The sequence below is a fragment of the Uranotaenia lowii genome, chromosome 2 (genome assembly GCF_029784155.1).
Source record: "Uranotaenia lowii strain MFRU-FL chromosome 2, ASM2978415v1, whole genome shotgun sequence".
In the NCBI taxonomy this organism is placed as follows: Eukaryota; Metazoa; Arthropoda; class Insecta; order Diptera; family Culicidae; genus Uranotaenia; species Uranotaenia lowii.
The window spans coordinates 297189151-297205108 of NC_073692.1; the positions used below are offsets into that span (position 1 = coordinate 297189151).

Sequence of the window (15958 nt, forward strand, 5' to 3'; positions counted from 1 at the left end):
GGCGTAAATATTTACTGGTGGGTGCTCGTTAACAAATTTTTCCCGGCACAGAGCGTCGTCATCCCCGGGGCGGGAAACTGAAGGAAGAATTGTGCTTGGAACGGGGACTTTTATATTTTCAACAAATCGCACCATTATGGGATAATATGCCAGCCTCATACCTCTGTGTGTATAATCAGAAGATCCGTGAAAACGATGATCTAATACGGGCATCATCATCACCATCATCGCCAGCTTGGCTGGCTGTTCGAGGTGCACCTTTGAGGAATAATTTTGACCGAAAGATTTGTCATCGTTTGAGATGAACACATTCAGCAGGTTAAATACTTCACAAGTGGCTCTCAAAAGACCGTACAATCGGAATAAAAATACATAATGCTCGTTGAAATTTCTGACATAAGGACCATAATCCTATGCTTTTTTCTTCGTACTTTATACTAGTTTAAAATTTTTCGGCGTACATTTGTTGGATTTTTTCCAGACTTTCATTATACTTTTAGATATGAAGGTTCTTCAATCTCCAAAATAATTCCCATTCAAATTTCATTAATTTACCTAAAACATAAGAAAGAACTTTCCGTAAAATTAGTTCATTCACCAGAGAGATTACTGTCAACATATCCACCCGCCGTATGGCGACCGTCAAAAATTCGTTCAATAAAAATAAATGAATATAAGTTTATTGTTTCGTTCCGCGTTGACAAAATTTGAACAACTTGTTTCAAAGATTAGACGAATTATCCTAAATTTAATTTTTTAAAATTATTATTGTGATTTCTAGCTCTGAACTATGATTCTGTTATAAATATTTAACAACCAAATCTTAATATTATACGAAACGTCAAACTGAACATCATTTTTCTTCTCTGGAAGTTAAATACTCAAATCGACATTATGAAGGCTGTATTAAAATTCATAATATCAAACCACCCTCTGAATAGTCATGGAATTGGGATTTTTTAGTTCTGAAAAGTTCTGGATTCGAATAGAAATTCTGGATCTGAAATCTGAATTTGAGATTCAAAATTGAAGCAAACTAGTTGCAATTTGGAGATGTCAATGCGGAACAGAAGTGAAAAATTGAAACAACAATTTAAGTGATGTTCATCCAACTTCTGCTAAAGCATGGCATTACAAAAATGGAAACGGATTAAAGGTTTACATTTGATAGTTTTAAATTGGGTCTAGAATAAGGTTGCCAGAATTTTTTCAGCACGTATCCGGGCCAGACAAACCGGGCAATTTTAATAAAAAAAAACCTGGCAAAATCCGGGCATTTTATTTCAAAAGTGACGACCATAAATCGGGCAATATCCGGGCAAATTTCCTCAAAACTCAGAAATTACTCAACAAAAATCAGGAAAACAAATTGAATTTTTTTTATCAAAACTCATCGATAGATTTTAAATTGTATTAGGCCTCCAAAAAACCTTTTATTATAATCTTTATAAAACTTGCTCAAAAATTTCGTTTTGGAGGCGTTCGTTTTTTTGTTTGATTTGCCAAATCCAAATCCGGGCAAAATCCGGGAATTTTTAAATAAAATTCGGGAAGCCGGGCCGGACTGTTCCAAAATTTTGTATTAAATATCCGAGCAAACCCTGAAAAAAACCGGGCGATCTGGCAACCTTAGTCTAGAAGCCGAAAAACATCATTCCTCATTTTTAATTCCTCGCAGGTCTACAAATTAACATCTTGACCCAAAATGGGGGCGCTTCATGTAAATATGCAATCAGTTTTTCTCAAACAGCTGTAGTTTTTGAGATTGAAAAATCTTAAAAAATAGGAAAGATACAATTTTTAAAAAATTGTTAATATTTCTGACAGCAATTACGAATATATTTGAGATAATCGAATTAAATTAAATTGCTTTAAATCATAATTATATCTTTTAAATCTTTTTAAGCATAAGATAAAACGTCCTGCAGTCTTCATCAAAGTTGTTATGTGAGTTGAAATCTTTAAGATCGAAACCTAAGGAATGTCTTCCAGTGATGCCAGGAATCAGAGCCGTAGGAAGATTTTTTTTGTATATATTTTTTTTTAATGCATGAATAAAAAAAAACATCTTTTACACTAATTTTGTTTTTTCAATAGTTTTGAAAAATAGACCCTCAAATCTTGAAAATTGTTAGCTACATTAGTATAATGAAAGATTTAGTAACAAAATAGAAATCTTGCTTTCATTGATGGTTTTCAATCTTTGAATTTGTTCAAGAATTTGGTAGATTTAGCTCATTCGATTTGAGTATCCAATTAGTATTATTTAAAAAAAAAAATATTTTCTTAAAAGAACTTATTGTATGCTGAAATCAAATAAGCTCAATCTTCCAAAATCCTGAGAAAATTCAAAAATTTTAATAATCAATAAAAATTAAATTAACTTTTTCAACCAATCTTTTTCAGCGATTAAGATTTTGCTGTTCAAATCTGATTCTTGCTAACTCAATTAAATTTCATTTTCAGTATGGAACTTCTTGCATACTTTTTACGTTAAAATTAAATGTTTCATCAAATATCAGGAATCAATTCCATAAATCTTGTGCATAATTTGTTTTTAAATTGTGGTTTTTCACTAAACGAAACTTGTAAAATAAACTCAAATCCTACTTTATATTTGTAATATTCAGCTGAATTGTGCATATGTGACTTTGACTAAAAATTTGAAATTGAATTAACAATTAAGTCTGCGATCTTTTATGATTTCTTCAACGAAATATATTAATATTTTTATCTAGGTAGTAAAACTCATTTATGAGCTGAATTGAATCTAATTTTGAATATTTATTTTGAATCTGAATTCTGAACTTTCATTAAAAATTTCCATTTAAAATCTGTCTCCAAATTCCAATATTATTTTTGATTTTTACAAAAAAAAAAACGGTTTCTGAATCTTAATTCCATAATTTTAAATTTCCAGAATTTTAAATATTATGTAATGCTTTACTAAACGTTTTGTAAAAAAAATTAGATCTAAAAAGTGAAATTTATTCAAGCCCTCAATCATGAATCTATAATTTAAATTCTCATATTTTGCCATTCAATCTGAACTAATTATTTCAATTATTTACTTTGAATCTGATTTGTGAATCTGAATTAAAATACTAGTTTTGAATGATGAATCTGATTCCAATTGTCCAATACTTTATCGACATTTTACAGCTTGGAAATGATTGAATTCTGCATAAGAACTTCGAATCTGAATATGAAATTATTGTCTAAATATTGAAAATACAAAGATATGAGTTTAAAAAATCATGAATCAAATTTTGAATAAAATGCGAAATTAAATTTGAATCAGGAACTCAAAACAGCTTATTTACTAATTTGTAATGATAATTCAAACTGAAACTGAATAATCCTAAACAGAATATTGCGTCCGAAATAAAAAAATATCATGATTTTGGTAATGTAGAATCACAGCCTCTGAAATTAGTTCTATCTTATTTTAAATTTAATAATAATATTTTAATTTATAACTGAATTTCTGCCAACAATTGAGAACATTTTGAGAATTTGAGAAGCAGAATTCTAAACTTGGGGCTAGTTTTCGAGGTTTTGGAATAACTTTATTCAATCTTTTTATAAACCCTCATGGAGGGGAGGGGGGAGTTAACCCTCAAAACCCCTCCTGCTAATATGGTCATTTTTTTATTGAATTGCAGAATTTTTGTTTTCTAACGTTTTATCTCTAATATCAGAACCTTTATTAAAACAACTTAATCCCGCCTTGAATTAGAGATAACAAATTGATTTTGAAACAATTTTTTGTTTGTGAAGGTTTGTTTGTTTCTAGGTTAAAATTAGCTGATTCCTTTCAGAAATTATTTTTTCTAACGATACATCACCGAAATAAGGAAGGTTAGACAAAATTTGACAAAAGATTCAAACTCAGTGCGCAAAATTCTTCCAAAATTAGAAGATACGAAAAATGCTGTTATAACTGAAAGACGAACAAACTAAAATTGAAATGAAAAATCTAAAACTAAAAAAGAGAAATGAACCTTTAAAGAGATTTAGGATAAACAGTGAGATGAGAGATGAGAGATGAGAGATGAGAGATGAGAGATGAGAGATGAGAGATGAGAGATGAGAGATGAGAGATGAGAGATGAGAGATGAGAGATGAGAGATGAGAGATGAGAGATGAGAGATGAGAGATGAGAGATGAGAGATGAGAGATGAGAGATGAGAGATGAGAGATGAGAGATGAGAGATGAGAGATGAGAGATGAGAGATGAGAGACAAGAGATGAGAGATGAGAGACGAGAGATGAGAGATGAGAAAGGACAGATGAAAGATGAGAGATGAGAGATAAGAGATGGGAGATGGGAGATGGGAGATGAGAGATGAGAGATGAGAGATGAGAGATGAGAGATGAGAGATGAGAGATGAGAGATGAGAGATGAGAGATGAGAGATGAGAGATGAGAGATGAGAGATGAGAAATCAGAGATGAGAGATGAGAGATGAGAGATGAGAGATGAGAGATGAGAGATGAGAGATGAGAGATGAGAGATGAGAGATGAGAGATGAGAGATGAGAGATGAGAGATGAGAGATGAGAGATGAGAGATGAGAGATGAGAGATGAGAGATGAGAGATGAGAGATGAGAGATGAGAGATGAGAGATGAGAGATGAGAGATGAGAGATGAGAGATGAGAGATGAGAGATGAGAGATGAGAGATGAGAGATGAGATATGAGAGATGAGAGATGAGAGATGAAAGAGGAGAGATGAGAGAGGAGAGATGTTAGATGAGAGATGAGAGATGAGAAATGAAAGATTAGAGATGAGAGATGAGAGAGGAGAGATGAGAGATGAGAGATGAGAGATGAGAAATGAGAGATGAGAGATGAGATATGAGAGATGAGAGATGAGAGATGAGAGATGAGAAATGAGAGATGAGAGATGAGAGATGAGAGATGAGAGATGAGAGATGAGAGATGAGAGATGAGAGATGAGAGATGAGAGATGAGAGATGAGAGATGAGAGATGAGAGATGAGAGATGAGAGATGAGAGATGAGAGATGAGAGATGAGAGACGAGAGATGAGAGATGAGAGACGAGAGATGAGAGATGAGAAAGGACAGATGAAAGATGAGAGATGAGAGATGGGAGATGGGAGATGGGAGATGGGAGATGGGAGATGGGAGATGGGAGATGGGAGATGAGAGATGAGAGATGAGAGATGAGAGATGAGAGATGAGAGATGAGAGATGAGAGATGAGAGATGAGAGATGAGAAATCAGAGATGAGAGATGAGAGATGAGAGATGAGAGATGAGAGATGAGAGATGAGAGATGAGAGATGAGAGATGAGAGATGAGAGATGAGAGATGAGAGATGAGAGATGAGATATGAGAGATGAGATATGAGAGATGAGAGATGAGAGATGAGATATGAGAGATGAGAGAGGAGAGATGTTAGATGAGAGATGAGAGATGAGAAATGAAAGATTAGAGATGAGAGATGAGAGAGGAGAGATGAGAGATGAGAGATGAGAGATGAGAAATGAGAGATGAGAGATAAGAGATGAGAGATGAGAGATGAGAGATGAGAGATGAGAGATGAGAGATGAGAGATGAGAGATGAGAGATGAGAGATGAGAGATGAGAGATGAGAGATGAGAGATGAGAGATGAGAGATGAGAGATGAGAGATGAGAGATGAGAGATGAGAGATGAGAGATGAGAGATGAGAGATGAGAGATGAGAGATGAGAGATGAGAGATGAGAGATGAGAGATGAGAGATGAGAGATGAGAGATGAGAGATGAGAGATGAGAGATGAGAGATGATAGATGAGAAATGAGAAATGAGAGATGAGATATGAGAGATGAGAGAGGAGTGATGTTAGATGAGAGATGAGAGATGAGAAATGAAAGATTAGAGATGAGAGATGAGAGAGGAGAGATGAGAGATGAGAAATGAAAGATTAGAGATGAGAGATGAGAGAGGAGAGATGAGAGATGAGGGATGAGAGATGAGAGATGAGAGATGAGAGATGAGAGATGAGAGATGAGAGATGAGAGATGAGAGATGAGAGATGAGAGATGAGAGATGAGAGATGAGAGATGAGAGATGAGAGATGAGAGATGAGAGACGAGAGATGAGAGATGAGAGATGAGAGATGAGAGATGAGAGATAAGGGATGGGAGATGGGAGATGAAAGATGGGAAATGTGGAAATGAAAAATAAGAGTTATAATTGCATGTATCTTTTAGTAGAGAATATTGAAAGGTTTTGAAAGATGAAACTTCAGAGAAATGAGAACATCTTACCGTTTCAAAAAAAATGGAAAATCTTATTGTCGAATAAATTTTTAGAATTAATGCGATGAAATGTACTGTTCTTTCGATTTCGAAACTAAAATGCAAAGATTCCATGAAATTGTAAACAAAATGCGCAAAAAAGAAACGAGAAACATTAGGTAATAAAGAATTATTCTACACTTTTTAAGAAAAAAATAAAACTACAAAATTTTAATTCTTGTTAGAGATTTTTCATCAAAAAAAAACCCTCCAATATTGTTGAAAGGCACTTAATAACTTAATAATTTTTTTTTTACAGATTTTAACACTCACGTTATTCATTCATGATTATTTATTTAAAAAATCAAAAATATCTGCCAGCGATTGATAGGAACAAAAATTTGAATACCTTCTTCTGTGTAATCCTTCTTTTAGACGAAATATATTAAAATGGGCATAAAGCCATGCCCATAGCCATTATATTTATCTACCTATTGCGCAGAATGTTTAAAAATATGGCAATCTAACAATCCATACTAATAAAACTGTTAATAAACAAGCAATTTTTTATCTCTTTTGCTTCAGCTAAGGGAAGATTAAAAACATAAGAAAATTGCAAATGGATCTTTTTTCGAAAAAAATATCATTTTGACAGCCTCAGAAAACCTTGATCTATGTGTTTTTAGTTTTTCGAACTAAAAATACTGATAAGGTCTTAGAGTTACCACCATTCCCGATTAATTTTTTTTAGCGAAAAAATCCTAAGTTAGATAAACAGGAGAGATGAAAAATAAACCTCATCTAAAGGAGGGAGGGGTTGGGAAACAACGACAACAATTCAAAAAATATGTACAATATTCACGTTTCAAATAAGTTAAAATATCTTAGTTATATGGGGAACAATTTTAATAAAAGTTATATAAAAATGTAGCTATGAGTTTGTTTTAATATTTTTCAAAATTAAGGAAAAATGGTTAAAGTGTGTAAATTTTGGGTTCTAGAGAAAAAAAAAAATTTCAATTTTTTTTTGTAAAAAAAAATTATTTCTTAAGGTTTTTGGGATGAATAAACCAACCTAATTTAAAATCCCTCAGAATAAAGAAGAGACCCTGCAGTCAAAAAATAGAGAAAGTAAAATCTTTTTTTTTGACTGAACGTAAACATAAGTATGTCAACAACTTTTCCACAAGCATTTCTCAATTATATTCTTTAAACAATACCGTTAAACGTAAAGATTAAGTGGGGTCATCTGCCAATCAATCTATTCTTCCTGAAAGTTTTTTTTAATATTTTAAATAAAATCTACAGTACAGTGTGATAAATTCAGAAGAATTGTAAGAATAAAGTATAAAGAATTCAATGTAAAAGTGCCATCATAAAAAAGAAGAAAATGAATAAGCAAAATGTTCTATGGATAATAGTGTCGTGAATAAGCTCGTGAAACAAGTTGAATAAAATTATTCACAACAATGTGGTTCCGGGCGGGAAGTTTTCCCGATGATCGGTTTAGTGTGGCCACTTTGAAGAAGCGAATGCGTAGGAAAATTAAAAGTGAAGATAAACCTGCTGCTGCCGTCCATGTGGAACAAAATTCCTCCGATGTGGTGGATAATGCAGCCAGAAGTCTAGCCAGTACCAGTGAAAATGCCCAGATCGAAAGTAACTACGCAACCTGGCCCAAGGTGGTCAAACCCCCGCGGACGTACAAGAAGAGCTCGTCGAAAACGCGAATCCACGACAGCAAAACGACCACCAGTGCGGCAACGATCAAAAATTCCAAATCGAACACCAACCTGAACATCAACACCCTGATCAAGAACAAATTGAATCACAGCAGCAAACATGCACCGGTAGCGATCTTGAACAAGGTCATCCAAAACGGCAGCTCACCGGCTAACAGTGCCGGGCCATACCCGCTGGTCTCCAGTAAATCTGTAAGATTCGCAAACACCTTTCCAAAACACCGATTTTTCGGATCCATTTTCATAAATTTTCTTGTTTCTCGATTTTCTTCCCCAAACGTTGATCTGACTGCCAACAACAACACCATCAAAAAACACGTTCAAACAAATTCGTCCCACAATCCAAACAATCAACACCTCCCCGACCCGTTAAAATCGTTCAAAAAATCAACATCTGGTTCGGAACGAACCAATAAAAAAAATAACACACAGGTAAACAATAATTCACGTTCGCAATTCGCGCTAGCCACCAGCGCTAGCAACATCCCCGGCAATAAAAAGTACAAACTGGCGAAAACGAAGTCGAGGAAAAATTTACACCAACAGTTGCAGCGGAAGCGATCCTCGGTTGTGATCCCGGCAGATGCCGCCGCCATCATCGGACCTGCCACCGCCACTGCCGTTTCTCCGGACGACGACGGTCAACAAACGGAACCGGTGTCCACCAATTCGGAGGACGAGTATTACGATGCCGACGAAGGGCAGCCAATTGGTTCGGGTAATGGTAATTTTGTCGGGGTTTAAATGATTTTAAGTGGTTTTATAAGAAAAAAATGCGAACGGGATTAAAAATCGAAGATTGTGAATGGTACATCAAGTATAGGTACAATTTCACATTCTTCTTGTGCTTGGATCAAGTTCAAGAAGAGTTTTATCATTTGTTTTATTGAAACCTTCTAACTAAACCGAAATAGAAAAAAAAAATAAATGGCCAAAACATACTATCTGCTTTAAAAGGTGTTCGGATCAAAAAATGGTCAAACTAAATTGTGAGTAAATCGATTCTTTGTTTATTCAAAAAATTTAAGTATCTTTCTTTTTGAAGTTCAATATGTATAAAAATCGTAAAAAATATTCAGTTAAGATTCTGATCGACCTTGTCCAAATATGCGAGACTTTCGTTTGACGCCTGATTTTGTACAGTCATTATATCCACTTTCTTCGGCGCAGAACGCAAGTTCGCTTTGAACTGTTTCTCGCTGCTTACTGTTTTTTTGGGTCTTCTTACGGTTCTGATTAACTATCGTCCAATATTTTTCGATTGGGTGAAATCGATTTTGCTATTTCTGCGTGCGTGTAGTTTGAATTTTCACGACGCATGTACAAAATTCTTATTCGTAGCTCCTCTTGCTTGAACGCTATTTTGAAAACTAAAGATCTTATGTCGAAAGCCAAATAGAAGCATCATTCTACACACACATAGCTACAAAATTAGTTGTGTTCAGGATTCTTATATGAATGATTAGAAAAAATACGACGAATTTAATTTGACAATTTACTGATCCGAACACCCTTTATTTTTCTTAGCAAGGATTAGTCAAGTTAGTCGGTTAAAGTACTTAGTTCTAGATCGTCATGTTTCCCGATTCCCGGGAACGCCAAAATGTCTCGTAGTTGGTACGCAATGTGTTAAGGAAATCTAAAAAATCAAAGTTCTATATTTGAGGCCAAACGACCTGGAAATGCATAAAACTTAGAGATCTGGTGTAATCTTTTAAAAATTGGCCAAGAATCGACTTTCTGTGGCTTTTTTTCCGACCAGTCAATTTTAGGCCAAATTTTTTATTCGAGACAACACCGGATCTCGACGTTTTATGCGTTTTTAATTGATGCCAAATGAACTGAAATTCAAATTCCGATTTTCCGGATTTACTTTGGTCTCACCTTTGATGATTATTGAGCACCCCTAAATCAAGTCCGATTGCAAATTTGCACAGATCAGTTTTTTTGGGCCAATCTTCAAAATTCAATTATGAATTTTTTTCCCATACATTTCTTGCCACCCTACTATATACACTAGACTGGCCCAAATTTGTATGACATGCTTTTAACAACATTTTTTTCAACGGCACCCCCTATATTGGTGCGTTTAGGTGAAAAAATGAATTTCTGAAAGTTTCAGGTCATTTGGCAGAAGTACGAGCTGGCGCAAAGGACTTGAAATTTGTATGGAGATTTTCGGCAAAGTGTATGAAAAATCGACATACTTTCACTCTTTGTGTTCTAAAATATGTTTCCAGTATGCTATAAAACCTCAGAATTTCAGGAATTGTAGTTCAAACAATAACAAACAAGTCTGTAGAAGATTGTGACGCGATACTAGTTGACTGTGATGAGTTATTTGCATTTTAATGTGTGTTTTTTCGCATTTCATCGATATATCGTGAACGGTGTATAGGTGGATTATTAGTACTAACTTGATCGCAAACAATGAGAATAACAGATAGAAAGTTTGTGTAAGAAATGTAACAAATATCTTTGGAAAAAGTTGAAAGAAAGGTTTGAAAAACTATGAACTGCTGCATTGTTTTGTGATTAGAAAAAAGAGTTTTGGTAAGTGTGATTATTAGCCCATGCACCGTTAATGATAAATCAAAAAAATACAAAAAAATCACAAATTCAATTGCAAATAACTCATCACAGTCGATTCGTATCGCGTCACAATCTTCTACAAACTTTTTTGTCATTGCTTGAACTACAATTCCTGAAATTCTGAGCTTTCTAGCATACTGTAAACATATTTTAGAACACAAAGAGTGAAAGTATGTCGATTTTTTATACATTTTGCCAAAAATCTCCATGCATTTTTCAAGCCCTTTGCGCCAGCTCGTGCTTCTGCCAAATGACCTGAAACTTTCAGATAGTCATTTTTTCACCTAAAGGCACGAACCTAAGGGGTGCCGCGTGGAATATAAGGATTTTTTTTATATGGGCCAGTCTAATATACACATGGGCAGACCACTGATTTCTGTACATTGGAGCGATCCAGATGTTAAAATCTCTTACAGTCTATCTTTTACGATTTAATAATAAAAGTAGTCAAAATATCCGATTTCTGAACCGTGTGGGCTAAATCCCTCTTTAAATGTTTTGAACAGCCTAATTCAGTTTCACTGGCAATCTTTTCGTAGATATAATTTATTTCAAAAATGGTAAGAACTGATAATATTCATACGTCATAGCTGAACTTCTGGAGAAATTCAAGACATCACACCAATTATAACAACAACAAATTCTTTTGTACAGATCATTTTAGTTAGGAAGATCATTTAATAAAAACATAAATAACAACATTACATCGATACGATTTTGTTTATCAACTCTGTGTTAAATTTTTCAATTCTCAATGATTCTCAATTTCAATGATAAATATCATAAATTTTATATGGTAAACCTGTTTTTTTTTCGAGCCATTTAATCTGACTAAGACGGACAATCAAAAATTGTCTTCTTCTACACTCAAAATTCAGCCTTCATGAATTCTCAATAAGTCAACACCATTTCACAGTGGTGCAGAACATCAATCTAGCTGTACGAAATTAATAGCGACCACGAATGAAGAGATTGACATTTGATGTCTTCAGCAACATTGTTCAGTTTTACATGGAGCATATTCCAATAACAAATTTTTTGCCGAGGGGTCCACTGATAGCGAGATAAAAATGCTAACTTTTTTGATCTTCAAATTAGAGCTTTAATGTCTTCGACAAAGTTGTTTATCTGATCAAAATACATAAGTTTTTTGAATATGTCAAAGTCCTATCACATCACCCTCAGGAGTTACAGTCAAAGTAAAAAAAATCTCTGAAAAAACAGTTTTTGGAACCTGACACGTTGTAGAGTGGATAAAATGGTTCGCTGTCTTTGAAACAAAGTTGTAACAAGCCACGTTTTATAATTGTCTCATACATTATGATGGGTTTAGAAGTTGCTGAAGCCCTATAGAAAACATTTAGTGTATTTTATTGGCAATTTTTGAAGGGTCGTCCAGCGAAAAGTGCACATTTTCGCAACACCCCCTTTTTTGTGATTATTTTTGATGATAAGCGGAACCATTTCCGTAACTACCAAGCATCCATATTTTTTCAAAAAATGTATGTCTTTAGGCATTCAAAATTGATTCTTCTAACGTTTTTAGAGATCTCTGAAGGCCAGAGTAAAATAAGTTTTAAATTCATTAAAAATAATCACCCTTATTTACATTTTTTCCTAATTGAAAAACGTCAAAGATTCATCTGGAATCCCGAATACCTCGCTAGGCACGAGCAGTGATGTCAGTTGAATTGTTTAATTTTCAATTCCAAAAGACACAACCCTATTCAACAGCTAATAACTTTTTTGCTAATAAGTAAGATACGAAGTTGCGGTATTCGACAAAGTGGTTAAGCGGAAAATTTCCTTTGAAAGATTGAATTGACACAAAACCCATTATCAGGCTCGGTTCTACGGAAGACACATAAATGATGTTCATTTTTCAGAACAAAATATTCGATTTTTCCATACAAACATAAAAGTTTAAATTTACTCATGTGAACGTCACTCGAAAATTTTGCAAAAAATCACGGGTGGGCTAAGAATCAAGGCAAAGCTTTTGAGATCCCACTCTTTGAGAAATTCAAAAATGACCCCAATTCGACTCAATCTAATGATGCATGTTCCAGTGCATTTTAGGAATTTTGCAACCTCTTCTTTGGGTGTATAATGTAATAGAAGGTGAATAACGACATTCGTACAAATTGAAATGATTTGAGATTTAAAATTATTTATATTAGGCTTACTAATTTCTCAAAATTGCACTGAAATACGTTTTATCCAATCTGGAAAATTAAGAAGAAAATAATGCAAAATTTATACAGCACACACTACGTTCATTAAGACTGAAACAGTTTTTTGTTTGTTCGGATTTATGGATTTTGATTTATTATTCTTGGATAAAATTTTGTTTGTAAATGATAAGAAAATGATGTAAATGATTTATGAAATGCAACTTTAAAGGGAAATTCGAATCCTTGAGCGTCAACATCCATGGCGTAATCGACAGAGTTACCATTATTCGATCAAAACTGACGGCATATTTGAAATTCTGAGAAAGTTTCCCCTTAAAATTGTATTATTCTAGGGCTGCCAACTTTCGGTACAAATTTTTTCACTGTTTATTGAGAGTTTCAAAACACAGACCAGACCATGTTCATTCATTTAAATACGCAAAATTTTGTGATAATATGTAAAATGGTGCCCTCGAATGAAGTTTTTGGGCGCGATCTTGAAAAATACAGGGAAAAGAGGTAAAGAGGATCAACTTTTCTGTCTGGTACATCCAACAAGCAGAAAAAAAAGGCCGCACTTCATGTCTAAAAGTTTAAAAAACTTAATCAAAGCTATCGAAAGATTGCCTTTCATCAAAGATATTATATTCTATCAAGATACCCGGCTGAATAGTTTTTCGAACATGAAGTCTGGGACATCGACACGTTTGTTTACGGTGCTGCCCTCAGCGAAAAAGTTTTTCATGCGACCAACAAAACCACGTAAACATTTAAAATTAAACGTCATTTTACCCTAACAAGATTTTTGTGAAAGGAAACTCAGTCTCAGGCTTTTTTCCCTTTGCCTGATTCGTTGGATGGAAAGTATTTATTTCGACTGTCCGTTCGAGCAAGGTATCTGTGAACACTGAATTTGATCCTTCGCTAATGAGACCAATTTTGAAGGAAATTTAAATTGTTATTTCCTCGGTAAAAAAGGGATAAAATTTGGTACCGGATCAAACTTGTGTGACTTTGTGGTTTCAAAACTAAAACAAATTTAATTGCAGATTCTTATCCGATGAAAATAATAAATTAATGTTGATTGTCTGTTCTGAAAAATTCGTCAACACTGACCTCGATTGTTGCCCAGAGGTACGAATTTATTCAACATTCAACATCCATCCAGAGCTGTTCAACGAATGGCTCGATTATAAGAGAAGAAGAAAAATATTTACATTCTAAGACAATCAAATTTTTTATTACTAAGGTGAGTGTAAAAATTACAATTATTTGGTTCCAAACCCGAACCAGGATGAGTTTTTTTGCGAAGTGTAACTTAAAAAAACGAAATTTATTGCAGTTGTTCAAATGAAGAATCTTAAGAATGAAAATTCGATGGCGAACTCACTCCGATACCAGATGAAAAACATTCATCAGATTGGGCAGTTCATTTATACTGGTTCCTTTGGAATATCGATCTTGATGCGAATTAAAATATTGAAATAAAACCATGCCGAACAGAGATAGTTCCGCTGACTTAATGTATTTTTACAAATAAATTATATGATAGTAAAATAATGCTTATTGGCAAAATTTTGATGCATACATAAATTACATTACACATGTTACATAAGAACATAACCGAAAAATGCGTTGTTCTCCTGTTTCCCTCGATGTTTCCTTTTCTGGAAACGTCACCTGAATGTGAATAAATCACTTCTTTTTTGCCATCCTCTCTCTGATCAGGAATCCTTACAATATTGTCCATTTGCGTTTGTTTATTCGATTTGATCTAACTTCCGACGAGGAATGGGGATCTGATCTGGATTTCCGGTTTATTTTACTTGCGATGGAAACTGTGAGCCAAATTTTGATCGATGTGAGAACCCTTTGGGTGAGAAAAGAAAAAGTAATTGATAAATTCACCTAGAATCGTGTCCGGAAAATCCGAATCTTACCGAAATGCGGATCTTCTTCTAGATCCACTACAGGTTCTTGGCGTTCTAGTTTAGAACTTTTTCACTTATGTGCCTATACGGAACTTTGATTGCCGGCTTCCCCAGAGATTTTGTTCGCTGAACACCGGTTTTTCGTACCCATCAACGACAATGTGGAGTTGTAAAAGCTGTGGCTGTTCCCGACAAAATACAAAAATAAATCTACTTCAACAACAAATCTTTTATGTGACAAAAATATCGACGCATACTGATTCGAATTTTTGGAAAAGATTGCATGATAGATTTGAGCTTGAATCTTATTTCGTCAATGCTATTTTGACGCTGCTGTTTTGTCCCTAAATTTTCTCGAAAGCCGATACCCCCTGCTTTCATTCAACCATGGATACCGTGGTTGAATTAAAGGGAATCTTCGATTGCTTAGATTCAGTAGAATTATTCAACCAAGCAGGCTCACAACACATATTAGAGTTTAAAAAGCTGCCCACCGTTAACATAATACGGTGGTCAAACCGTGCGCAAAATAATTGGACTGTTAGCGGGGTGAAATTGAAAAATTCCGAAATGGCCTGCGAAACAATCTTTTCAGACGCTAATTTACAGAAATTTCTCGTCAACAAGCGAGACTTGTTTTTCCGGAAAACAAAGGGAAGAACATGTTGACAAATTGGACTAGTTGATGTGGCTAAAATTTGCGGATGCTGAAGCTGAAGCAATCCCATCTGTTCGAGCTTTTTTTTGGGGGATTTCAAACCTTAAGGTTTATTCATCCAAAAACAAAATCTTCCACCTTCGATTGGAATGCATCCATATTGGAACGAACTAGATTCAGTTTCTAATAGTAAATTCCTCCACTAATGTTCTTTTACGGAGAAAACACATACATACCAACCTAGAGATGGTGGCGTCCATGAGTAATATGTAAACAATTTAATAGGTAATTTGCCACATTATGGTTGAATGGTCGAAATTCGCCGGTTGCCTTTCATTTGGCACGTGAACAGTGTGTCAACATTGACTATAACTTACTTGTCGAAGAATGTTTTGATTTCATCGATCGTTTGGTAGGTTTTACAATCCCCCAAAGAGGGAACAGTTTTTTGTTTTGAGTTGTGTGGAAATTCATTCAACCATTTTCAGAAAAAAAAACTTTTCTCTGCTGACGCATACCGAATGGTATTTTGTGTCATCCATTCGTGGAAACTTTACGGTTGTCACCCCATTTGAGTGGCATCTGACGAAATTTGTTTTGAAATTTCCCGCCAA

General features: G+C 34.4%; 1 protein-coding gene across 3 annotated transcripts in view; it reads left to right on the top strand.

Annotated features, from left to right (window-relative positions):
• LOC129748366 (rho guanine nucleotide exchange factor 11) overlaps nucleotides 1-15958 on the top strand; it is a 353958-nt gene that overhangs the window by 180098 nt on the left and 157902 nt on the right. The gene's annotated exons all lie outside the window — the stretch shown is intronic.